The sequence below is a fragment of the Solanum pennellii genome, chromosome 2 (assembly GCF_001406875.1).
Source record: "Solanum pennellii chromosome 2, SPENNV200".
NCBI classification, from domain to species: Eukaryota; Viridiplantae; Streptophyta; class Magnoliopsida; order Solanales; family Solanaceae; genus Solanum; species Solanum pennellii.
The window spans coordinates 31,332,217-31,345,505 of record NC_028638.1 but is presented as its reverse complement, the minus strand read 5'-3'; positions in this window follow the sequence as shown (position 1 = coordinate 31,345,505).

The window sequence follows — 13,289 nt, the reverse complement described above, 5'->3', positions numbered from 1 at the left end:
AGACCGAGTGCATCCCCTTGGGGTGCTCCTGTTTTATTTGTGAAGAAGAAAGATGGAAGTTTTCGGATGTGGATAGACTACAGGCAGCTGAATAAGGTAACTATTAAGAACAAGTATCCCATTCCTCGCATTGATGATTTGTTCGACCAGTTACAAGGTGCTTGTGTCTTCTCTAAAATTGATTTGAGATCCAGTTTTCATCAATTGAAAATACGGGCAACAGATGTGCCAAAGACTTCTTTTCGAACCAGGTATGGGCATTATGAATTCTTAGTAATGTCTTTTGGGCTTACGAATGCCCCTGCTGCTTTCATGATCCTGATGAACGGGATTTTTAAGCCATATCTGGACCTCTTTGTTATTGTATTTATTGATGATATACTTATATACTCAAAGAGCAGGGAAGAACATGAGGAGCATTTGAGAATTGTATTGGAGCTGTTAAGGGAGAAAAGGCTTTATGCCAAATTCTCCAAGTGTGAGTTTTGGCTAGATTCAGTGTCCTTCTTGGGGCACGTGGTTTCTAAGGATGGAGTGATGGTGGATCCTTTGAAGATTGAAGCAGTGAAGAGTTAAGTAAGACCTACTAATGTTTTATAGGTAAGGAGCTTTGTTGGTTTAGCTAGCTACTACCGTCGATTCGTCAAGGGATTTTCTTCTATTGCTTCCCAGTTGACAAATTTGACTAAGCAGAATGTTCCATTTGTATGGTCGGACGAATGTGAAGAAAGCTTCCAGAAACTCAAGACCTTGTTGACTACTGCACAAATTCTCACCTTGCCAGTGCAAGGTAACAATTTTATTGTTTATTGTGATGCATCTTATTTTGGTTTAGGTGCAGTGCTAATGCAGGAGAGGAATGTAATTGCTTATGCTTCGAGGCAATTGAAAGTGCATGAACGTAACTATCCGACCCATGATTTGGAGTTGGCTGCAGTTGTATTTGCATCAAGGCAAGGGAGACATTATCTATATGGGGTCAAGTGTGAAGTTTATACAGATCATCGTAGTTTACAATATGTCTTTACTCAGAAAGATTTAAATTTGAGGCAGAGGAGGTGGATGGAACTATTGAAAGACTATGATATTACTATTTTGTATCACCCAGGAAAAGCTAATGTTGTGGCAGATGCTTTAAGTAGAAAAGCAGGGAGCATGGGTAGTTTAGTCCACTTACAGGTTTCTAGACGCCTATTGGCTAGAGAGGTTCAGATTCTGGCTAATGACTTTATGAGGCTGGAAGTACTGGACAAAGGAGGATTTTTGGCCTGTGTGGAGGCAAAATCTTCTTTTCTTGACAAGATAAAGGGAAATCAGTTTGCTGATGAGAAGCTGAGCCGAATTCAAGATATGGTATTGCGAGGAGAGGCCAAAGAGACAGTAATTGATGAAGAAGGCGTCTTGAGGATTAAGGGAAAAGTATGTGTGCCCCGTGTAGATGATTTGATTCACATTATTCTTACAGAGGCTCATAGTTCGAGGTATTCTATACATCCTGGTGCAACCAAGATGTATCGTGATCTAAGGCAACATTATTGGTGGAGTAGAATGAAGCGTGACATTGTTGATTTTGTTGCCCAATGCCTGAATTGTCAGCAGGTAAAGTATGAACATCAGAGGCCTGGAGGTACACTTCAGAGAATGCCCATTCCTGAATAGAGGTGGGAAAGAATTGTAATGGATTTCGTAGTTGGTCTTCCAAAGACATTGGGTAAGTTTGATTCTATTTGGGTAATTGTTGACAGGTTAACTAAGTATGCTCACTTCATTCCGGTTAAGATGACTTACAATGCAGAGAAGTTAGCCAAACTCTATGTCTCTGAGATTGTTCGATTGCATGGAGTTCCACTTTCCATCATATCAGATAGAGGTACGCAATTTACTTCTAAGTTTTGGAGGACATTACATGCTGAATTAGGTACTAGACAGGATCTTAGTACTGCATTTCACCCTCAGACCGATGGTCAGTCTGAGCGAACGATTCAGGTGTTGGAGGATATGCTTCGTGCATGTGTGATAGAATTTGGTGGTCATTGGGGTAAATTTTTACCCTTAGCAGAGTTTTCGTACAACAATAGTTATCATTCGAGTATTGATATGGCCCCATTGAGGCATTGTATGGGAGGAGATGTAGGTGTCCCATTGGTTGGTTTGATGCATTTGAGGTGAGACCTTGGGGTACTGATATTCTGAGGGAATCATTAGAAAAAGTGAAATTTATTCAAGAAAAGCTTTTAGCAGCTCAGGATAGGCAGAAGGAATATGCAGATCAAAAGGTTAGGGACTTCAATTTTATGGAGGGTGAACAAGTCTTGCTGAAGGTTTCACCCATGAAAGGTGTGATGCGGTTTGGTAAGCGAGGTAAGCTTAGTCCGAGGTATATTGGTCCACTTGAAGTTCTGAAGCGCGTGGGGGAGGTGGCCTATGAATCGACATTGCCTCCAGGGTTATCAGGAGTTCACCCGGTATTTCATGTGTCTATGCTGAAAAAATACCATGGTGATGGAAATTACATTATTCGTTGGGATTCAGTTCTTCTTGATGAGAATCTCTCTTATGAGGAGGAGCCTGTTGCTATTCTAGGTAGGGAGATCTGCAAGTTGAGATCAAAGGAGATTGCATCTATCAAGGTTCAGTGGAAGAATCGGCTAGTTGAAGAGTCCACTTGGGAGAGTGAGGTTGATATGCAAGAAAGATATCCACATCTTTTTACAGATTCAGGTACTCTTTCTCTCCCTCGCCTTTCTTCCTACGATCGTTCGAGGACGAACGATTGGTAAATTGGTATATATTGCAACGATCATTTTCGGTCGTTTTGAGCACTAGAATTTTTTATGTCAAACAAAAAATACTTTTCGATAGATTCTAATGGGTGTTTTGGACTATTCATAATTATAATTATAGAATTAGTGGGGTAGTTTTAATAATTTATTTAGTTAGTGGTTAGAGAAAACAATATTAAAATTAATACTGGACCACTTTTACTATTTTTATAATTAGTCTTATATAATAACCGAGTAAATATTTTGTAAAAAGAAATAAATAAGGGTTTAGGCAGGAACCAAATCCGCAGACTGCAGCCTCGAAGGAGGACGACAATTTCAGGTAAAGAATTAATCTTCGTATATTTTATATGTATGAACATAGATTGTAGGATTAATAATTTAATAATGGCAATGATCATTAGCCGTATAGGACAAGTGTTAAGGGAACAAAATACATTATTATATTATATTATAAAGTTAAAGGGTGAGTATGTATAGTACTTAATGTTAGATGAATGGTGAGAGAAAATTTAGGCCTAAATATTAATGGTGTAAGGATTGGAATATGCAAGTGTAGGCATATATGGGTGGACTTTTCGCTGCCACTGGTTTCGCAACCAGTGGCTTCCAGTTTTATAGTTTTGTTAACATGTTATTCAATAAGTTTTGGTATATTGAGATAGGTAATTAAATATTAAGAGTAACATATTATTTGAATGACATTAAGGTTATGTTATTCAGAGAAATAAAGATTTAACCTTAGGTTTGAATATAAGAAATAAGATACTTGACATATTAATGGACCTCAAGACTAAGAATTTGAGTATAGATTTGTGTTTAATGATTTTTGGGTCTAGACTAGATATAGTAACATGGATGTTTATAGACTCATTAACTTACAAATTATATATATATATTTGATTGATTGAAAAGGTTCATAGGCATTGAGGAAAACAAAGGCATTGGAGAGGTAGCTTGCTTGATTTCGGTTCTTCGGTGGAGGTTGGTTATGGTTTATTTCTATGTGATAGATAAACTCTATATAGTGATTGATTATGTATTGAGTGCTATCGTAAAGTCTCCTATGTACTTGATTGTGCGGTTTGTGGTTGGCCTAAAATTATGAGATTGTTGAATTTCTAGTCTTGAACCCTCTCTATTAAAATAACGCCTTAAATAAAGAAGGCTTGATGAAATAAATAATGAGATAATTGGATCGGAGTGTCACGTTCCGACAAGGTATTATGANTATTTTATATGTATGAACATAGATTGTAGGATTAATAATTTAATAATGGCAATGATCATTAGCCATATAGGACAAGTTTTAAGGGAACAAAATACATTATTATATTATATTATAAAGTTAAAGGGTGCATATGTATAGTACTTAATGTTAGATGAATGGTGAGAGAAAATTTAGGCCTAAATATTAATGGTGTAAGGATTGGAATATGCAAGTGTAGGCATATATGGGTGGACTTTTCGCTGCCACTGGTTTCGCAACCAGTGGCTTCCAGTTTTATAGTTTTGTTAACATGTTATTCAATAAGTTTTGGTATATTGAGATAGGTAATTAAGTATTAAGTGTAACATATTATTTGAATGACATTAAGGTCATGTTATTCAGAGAAATAAAGATTTAACCTTAGGCTTGAATATAAGAAATAAGATACTTGACATATTAATGGACCTCAAGACTAAGAATTTGAGTATAGATTTGTGTTTGATGATTTTTGGGTCTGGACTAGATATAGTAACATGGGTGTTTATAGACTCATTAACTTACAAATTATATATATATATATATATTTGATTGAATGAAAAGGTTCATAGGCATTGCGGAAAGCAAAGGCATTGGAGAGGTAGCTTGCTTGATTCCGGTTCTTCGGTGGAGGTTGAGTGATATTGTAAAGTCTCCTATATACTTGATTGTGCGGTTTGTGGTTGGCCTAAAATTATGAGATTGTTGAATTTCTAATCTTGAACCCTCTCTATTAAAATGACGCCTTGAATAAAGAAGGCTTGATGAAATAAATAATGAGATAATTGGATCGGAGTGTCACGTTCCGACACGGTATTATGGGATCGGAGTGTCACGTTCCGACACGATATATGGGATCGGAGTGTCACGTTCCGACACAATAACATTAAAGGAAAGGAGTCTTGAAGTAACTAAATATACTTAATCTCAAAGAACCTGTTTCCAAATGAGTATAATGTGGAGGCATGAGTCCTCATAGGTGTGTTTGATGTTGTGATTGATGGTGTACCTATTATGGTGTTGTTGTCAATAATGCATGTGGTTGTTGCTTGCCACCTGTTAAGTACTGTAGTTGATTTTATATTATTATTCAATATATATTGGTTTCTATTTTGAGTTGGTCGATGATACCTACTCAGTACGTGTTCCTTGTACTGACCCGTACTTGTATTTTCTTCTTTGTTATTTTGTGGAGTGCAGCAAGTGTACCATCGACTTCTACTCGCCCTCAGCTCTAGCCAGTCTCCAGCACATCAGAGTTCAGGGTGAGCTATTATTTCTAGCTCGTGCGGGATTCTCTCATTCACGTCTTGATGTCTTTGAATTTCGGACATGGACCATCTTTTTTTCGTATTTAGGTTTCTTAAATACTCTTAGACATGGTAATTTGAGGATAAATGTCCTTGATGTGATGACTTCCAGATTCTGGAGATAATAAGTGTTAAAATTTAGAAGTTTATTTAATTGGTTACGTTAATAAGTTTTGGATCTTCTGCATTATTTTTAATATTCATAGTTGATATATTGGTAAATGTTGGAGTTTAGATTGGTTGGTTCGCTCACCTAGGAGGTTAAGTGTGGGTGCCACTCACGACTTGTTTTGAGTCGTGACACTTATAATGATAACACACCAAAAAGAATTACACCCTCCGCCCCATTTTATGTGGCACCATTTCCTTTTTGGTCAATCCCAAAAAGAATGTCACATTTTCTTATATGGATAAGTATTTAAAGGTATAATTTCTCTTTTACCCTTGTTGGTCCCACTTAATTTTAAACATAGTACTCTAATACATTTATGAGGAGAGAGAAAAGTGAGTTTACTTTTTTGAAGGGCAATTTGGTAAACATTTTAAAGTCTTTTTTTTTCTTAAACTCCGTTCCCGGTAAAATGTTGCTACATAAAATGGGACGGAGGGAGTATCAGATTTGAGCTTTTTGACTTTCTGTTCCACCGGGAGTTTCCTTCTAATTGTTCATTCTTCATCATTTTTCCTCTTATTTAGAATCACTTTTAGTATATGATCCAAAGGACATCTACCAAAATAAGCTACACTATATATATTAACTACGTCTGTAAAGGGACGACGACGAGATATTCAAAGCCAAATTATAATTTATTTGATAATGAGAAAAGATACAAGAAATTTGCACAAATATGAAAGACATGAGGCGAGATGCAATTAAAACTAATGTCATCATCAACTCGACCTCTTTTTCCAACGAAATCACTAAAATCTCTCTTTATAACGGAAGAAATGTCAATATTTGGTAATGAAGGAACTTAAATAGGGAAAATAATTAAGTAAACTGGAGAATTTTATCTAAGACTTTATGTAAGAATCTAAGGGAAATTGAATGGTTTCCATAAGAAATAAAAAAATATTGAATTATATTAAAGCTGGCAAGAAACTAAAGCATTGGAAAATTTGGGTAAATGAATGTTGAGATACATTTATAGAATTAATTGACTCTTAAACATACTATACGATTCGTCATAACCAGTGGCGGAGCTAGAATTCGGTCTAAGGGGTGTCAATATATAAAGAAATCAAATCATGTAGAAGTCAAGGAGTGTTAGTATGTAATATAGATATACACAATAAATATTTTAATTTTATATACATGACGTAATTTTTCGACGAAGGGGTGTCAGTCGACACTCCTTCACTACATGTGGCTCCGCCACTATTCATCACCCTTCACCTATATATCTGTGTTACAACTCTTCATTACCCAAGTCTCTAACTTTTCAGCTAAGTTTTAGTTGAAAGAAGAAAGCATCTACAATAATAACAGATAGTATTAAATAAATAGTATTAAAAAATATTAGTATTTACTGTGTACTAATTCTAGTCCTATTAGGATTAGTACTCCTTAATCCTAGTCCTATTAGGATTAGTACTCCTTCCTATATCTCCTATATATATCTCCCATTTATTCCCTTATTAGGTTAATACTTCAATACAATCAATATTCCTTCATGGAATCAAGAGCCAGAAAACCTAGATCTTCTTTTCTCTAGGTTTTTTTTCTCTCTTTAGGGCACCGATCGTTCCCTCTCTTCTCTTGGGCGGAGGCAGCCATGACAACCGAGGTGGATCCTCTCGATTCACTTCCTTCTGGCGTTAAACTCCTTCTCAGGCATCTTCATGCCCTGATTCCCGAAAAATTATCAGACATAAATTACCCTACATGGAAAATCACCGTTCTTACAGCCCTTGAGGCCAATTACCTTCTCAAATACGTCGATGGAAGCACAGAACCGCCGCCGGCAGTCATCACCGCCACGGACAAATCAGAAAAAACCAATCCGGCCCATGCCGCCTGGAAAGCCGTGGATGGCCAGATCCGATCATGTTTGATTGCGGTCATCTCTCCCACGGTTCAGAAACACGTCCGATCCTACACAACTGCTTCAGCCCTGTGGACGGCCCTCGCAACACGCTATGCATCAATTTCCCACTCTCATATTTTTCAATTGCGTGATCGTCTCCACACAATTACCAAAGGCACGAAAACTATGGCGGAGTATTTAGACGAGGTCTCCACCATCATCACAGCCCTCGACACCGTGAACGAAATCATTCCCGAAAAAGATCTCGTCATGTGCGTCGTTCGGGGGCTCCCATCAGCTTACTCCTCCATTAAACAGGCGGTTCGCATCAGTCCAACGCCCGTTGACCTGGCTACTCTCTCCTCGTGGCTAAAAAGTGAAGAAATCAACGTGGATCTGGAGAGCAAACTTCTTCTCCGAGAAGCCGCTGTTATGGAGCCGGCCACCGCCCTCACCGCAAGCCAGAACTATCGCGGGGGGCGTGGTGGCGGCCGGCAGGGGAGCCGCGGCGGCTACGGCAGAAACAGCGGAGGCCGCGGGCGCGGCGGTCGGCAGGGCAGTCGTCCGCCGTACGACGGTCAGCAGCACGGCAGCAACAACAGCCTGCACTCCTTCGGCAGCGGCGGGCAGTCATCTTCCAGCGGCGGGCAGGGCACTTACGAGCGGGATCGTCCAACTTGTCAAATCTGTCAGAAAACAGGACACACCGCTGTTCATTGCTGGTTTCGGTATGAGGAGAGCCGAAATAGTGATAACCGTGCCAATTATGCATCTCAAGCCGGCCCTTCCTCTGAATGGCTGTTGGATACTGGGGCCAACATGCACGTTACTTCTGATCTATCCAAGCTTAACGCTCCAAATCCATATCATGGCTCCAATGGTATTACTGTTGGCAACGGTGAGTCCCTTAATATTTCTCACACTGGCACGGGTACCATTAAAACCCCCACCGCTATCTTTCACCTAGGTAACCTTACCCACGTCCCTTCTATTAAATCCAATCTCCTTTCAGTTCACCAATTCACAAAAGACAATAATTGCTCACTCTTGTTCACCTCTAATGATTTTCAGATCCTAGACAATACTACCAAGAGGGTGATTTTTCAGGGCCCCTGTGAGCATGGTCTGTACGTTCTTCCTGGCACAAGTTCGTCTGCCCACCCAGTTTCAGAAAGCGTTCCTGTGGCTCCGGTGGCTCTTTCGGCTGATGGCCACAGTCTGTTGTGGCACAGTCGTCTGGGTCACCCGTCTACTCAAATAATAAATTCTTTAATGTCTCAATTAGGTTTTTCTTCCATTCATGTAAACAATTGTGACTCCTGTTCAATTGCTAAATCTCATAAATTACCTTTTACTTTATCTGAGAAGCGTACAACTGCACCTTTTCAACTTATTCATTCTGACCTATGGGGTCCTACTGCTGTTCCTTCATTTGCTGGTTTTCGCTATTATATTTGTTTTGTGGATGATTTTACAAAATACACTTGGTTGTACCCACTAAAACACAAATCACAGGCATACACCACCTTTGTCACTTTTGAAAAAATGGTCAAAACACAATTCAATTCTCATGTTAAACTTTTTCGAAGTGACAATGGAAAGGAATATGTCAATAACATCTTTGGCCAGTTTCTGCAATCCCTGGGAATTATACATCAAACCTCCTGTCCATACACTCCCGAACAGAATGGGGTGGCTGAGCGTAAGCATCGCCATCTCATTGAAACGGTGGTTACTCTTCTACATCAATCTCATCTCCCTGTCTCCTTTTGGGTAGAAGCTCTAGCCACCGCAAACTACCTCATTAACAGAATGCCCAGTCACACTCTCTCCAACAAATCACCCTATCAACTCCTTTACCAAGAACTTCCCAATTATACCAACCTCCGCGTCTTTGGGTGTCTTGCCTACCCTTGGCTACGCCTTCATATTACTCACAAATTACAACCCCGATCCCGTCCTTGTATTTTTTTGGGCTATCATCCTACCTCCAAGGGTTATCGCTGTCTTGACCCACAAACTCATAAAGTCTACATATCTCGTCATGTCAAATTTGTCGAAAATGAGTTTCCCTACGAGTCTATTTCCTCCTCCACAAATACATCATTCATTGGCGTCCTTCCCCTTTTTCCAACATACTCACAGGGTCCCTCACCACCTTCCCCCACACCTCCACCCACTACCCAACCACCCCTCATCACCCCTTCGACCGTCACCCACAATACACCCGCAACCACCACCCACACTCACAACCAACCCGAACCACCCCATACCCACAACATCTCCAGCCCGATCCGTTTTGGGTCCTTCCCGGCCACCCCCGAATCACCACCGCCCGTGCCACCCCCCAATACTCATCCCATGTTAACCCGTGGCAAAGCCGGTATCTTTAAACCCAAAACCTTTCAGGCTACCATACTACCAAATACACCCCTTCCCGATAGTGAACCAACAACCTACTCTGTTGCCTCAAAAAATGCTTATTGGCGTCATGCTATGGATGACGAGTTTAAGGCTTTGACTGATCAGAAAACTTGGGTTCTTGTACCTAAGCCCCATGGGCGGCACCCAGTGGGCTGTAAATGGGTGTACAAAATTAAACACAATGCGGATGGCAGTATTTCCAGGTACAAGGCTCGTTTGGTTGCTAAAGGCTACAATCAGGAGTATGGGCTTGATTACTCCGAGACATTCAGTCCTGTTATTCGGCAGGAAACCATTCGCCTGGTACTGTCACTCGCCGTGCGCAACAATTGGCTCATCAATCAGTTGGATGTTTCCAATGCTTTTCTTCATGGCATGCTTGATGAAACTATCTACATGACGCAACCACCGGGCTATGTTGATCCCCGCTTCCCTCAACATGTTTGCAAACTCCAGAAGTCTCTGTATGGGCTCAAGAAAGCCCCCCGTGCTTGGTACACACGTCTGAAAACGTTCCTCCAGGGACTCGGCTTCACGTGTTGCGTACACGACACGAGTCTGTTTACTCGACATTCAGCACACGGTACAGTCATTCTTCTTGTCTATGTAGATGATATCATTATTACAGGCTCTACTGCAGCTCTCATTCAGGATGTCACTCGAGCTATGCATACTACCTTCAAAATGAAGGACCTTGGCCCGTTACATTATTTTCTGGGAATGGAGGTTTCTCGGACAGGCAGCGGCTTGTTTCTTCATCAGTCAAAATATGCTCGAGATCTGTTGCAGAAAGCTGGACTGGAAAAATGCACCAGTCAACCAACACCGATGGCAGTCTCTTCGTCTACGAATGGAGCCGACACCCCCTTTGCCGATATCACCCACTTCCGCAGCCTCATTGGGGCTCTACAGTATCTGGCCATTACCCGTCCTGACATCCAGTTTGCTGTCAACCGAGTTGCTCAGCGCATGCATCAACCAAGTGAACATGATTACCATTGTCTAAAACGCATTCTCAGGTACATTTTTGGCACTCTTGGTCGTGGTTTACTCATTCGACCCGGGGACTTGGAGCTTCGGGGTTTCTCAGATTCAGATTGGGCGAATGATAAAAATGACAGAAAATCTACATCGGGGTTTCTCGTTTTTTTGGGGCCGAACCTGATCTCCTGGTGTACAAAAAAACAACCCAAGGTCTCTCGGTCCTCGACTGAAGCTGAATACCGCGCCCTTGCTCTTCTTGCTGCTGAGACCATGTGGGTCACATATATTCTTCGCGAACTCCGCGCCACTCACACTGTTCCTGCTCTCTATTGTGACAACAAATCAACCATCTGTGTGGCCAAGAATTCCGTCCTACACACCAGAATGAAGCATGTTGATACCGATTGTCTCTTTGTTCGCGATGAAGTTCAGGCCGGCACCATGACTGTGCAGTATGTACCCACTGAAGAACAACCGGCTGATATTCTCACCAAGCCTCTCCCGAGCCGACAGCACGATTACCTCAGTTCCAAGCTTCCGTTCGCTTCCGCTCAGCTCAGCTTGAGGGGGGATAATAACAGATAGTATTAAATAATTAGTATTAAATAATATTAGTATTTACTGTGGACTAATTCTAGTCCTATTAGGATTAGTACTCCTTAATCTTAGTCCTATTAGAATTAGTACTCCTTCCTATATCTCCTATATATATCTCTCATGTATTCCCTTATTAGGTTAACACTTCAATACAATCAATATTCCTTCATACAAAAAAAGAATATATTAATGTCCAAAACGATTAATAGATTATACTGAATGTTGGGCACATGCAGAGAATTCAGCTAATATTGAAATTTAATTGACAAGATATTTAATAAAGTATAGGGGTATAATGGTAATTCAACTTTGAAGTTAAAATCTTCCCACTTATAATAATACAAGATAAAACAACAAGCAATATACATAATATAAAAAAAAGTCTATCAATTTTAAGATATTGATAATAAACAAATGAAAAAGTTGATCAATATTAAAGAACAAAACTATCTTTCATTTCTTAAAATTAAAAAAAGAACTTACGTTGGTCATCTCTCATGGAAGAAGTATAGTTATATATCAATATAGTAATTGAAATATTCTTAGAGAAGACATAGTTATTTATCAAAAAATTATAATCTGTGGACTTCTCTTTACTTAAATTCCCAAATAAAAATTTAAAAGGGAAAAATGGTAATCTAACTTTGAAGTTAGGAGCTTCCCACTTATAATAATATATGATATGATATGAATATGATGTATTGATGTATAACTAATTTGATAATGACAATAAAAAGTTTAAAAGATAGCTTTGCTATTATTTGTGAAAGAAAATGTAACCACGAGGACAATAACAACAACAACTACTACAACGACAACAACGACAATGATGATTACAACAACGATAATGAACAAAATGAGAATGACAACAACAACGTGACAAAGAAAACAACAAAAACAAAAATAACAACAACAAAAATGGCAACAACGATGACAAGGCTCTTCCATGAATGCCCTTTACGAAACATGAGACCTTGTACCATCCGTAGTTAGGCTCATACAACATGCACCAACAACACTTCCATACCAACAACACTTCCATATTTTTCCTTTCCAACTCAACTTACCAACTTTCGAGGTGTTACAATAACTGATTTGAAAATAATTTTGGCTAAATTTAATCTTCAATTTCAACCATTGAGACTCTTTATATGTATTGACTTAATATATATATTCCCATATTAAGTACCTATGAATTATAATCTATTTTATATGGATATATTAAGCATATGTATCTTATTTTTTTAATTTACTTAAGTTTAAATTCAAATTGTGATAATAAAAATAAATAACAATATGTTAAAATTATTGAGATTAAGCAAGTCAAATTGGACGGGTCATGACCTAACCCATTTTTAGCTCATTTGAGCCCAAAGTAATTGGGCGGGTCATGAACTAATCTGATTTTTATTTCAACCAATTTTAATATCCTCAATTTAACCTAATCCACCTATTTTGTGTGTAGCCCGCTGTAGCGGTCGCACTATAACGATCTGGTTCCTGCTATAATGGCCTCAACTTTTTAGCACGGGTAGTCTTTGGTAAAATAGTCACAATTTTTTAGTTCGGACACCAAATGAAGCAAATTTGTTTGGGGTTGAAAATAAGACACATATGTAAACATTTTATTTGATAGTTGATGAAACACCTAATTCATTATAGGCTGAGAGATATGGTCGTTTGAAATTTACCTTAGTTTTAACTTAAGTCCGAAATTAATCAGTAAGACACTTTCAACTTTACATTGTGATAAGGGGCATTGTACGACCTTAATTAATAACTAATTAATGCACTTCCATATCAAGGAAATGATCCTAACCCTGTTACAAATAAGATTCATATTAATGTAGATATTTCCAGTAACGACGGAATAGGTAGTTACATTAACAAAGCAATATATATATATATATATATATAT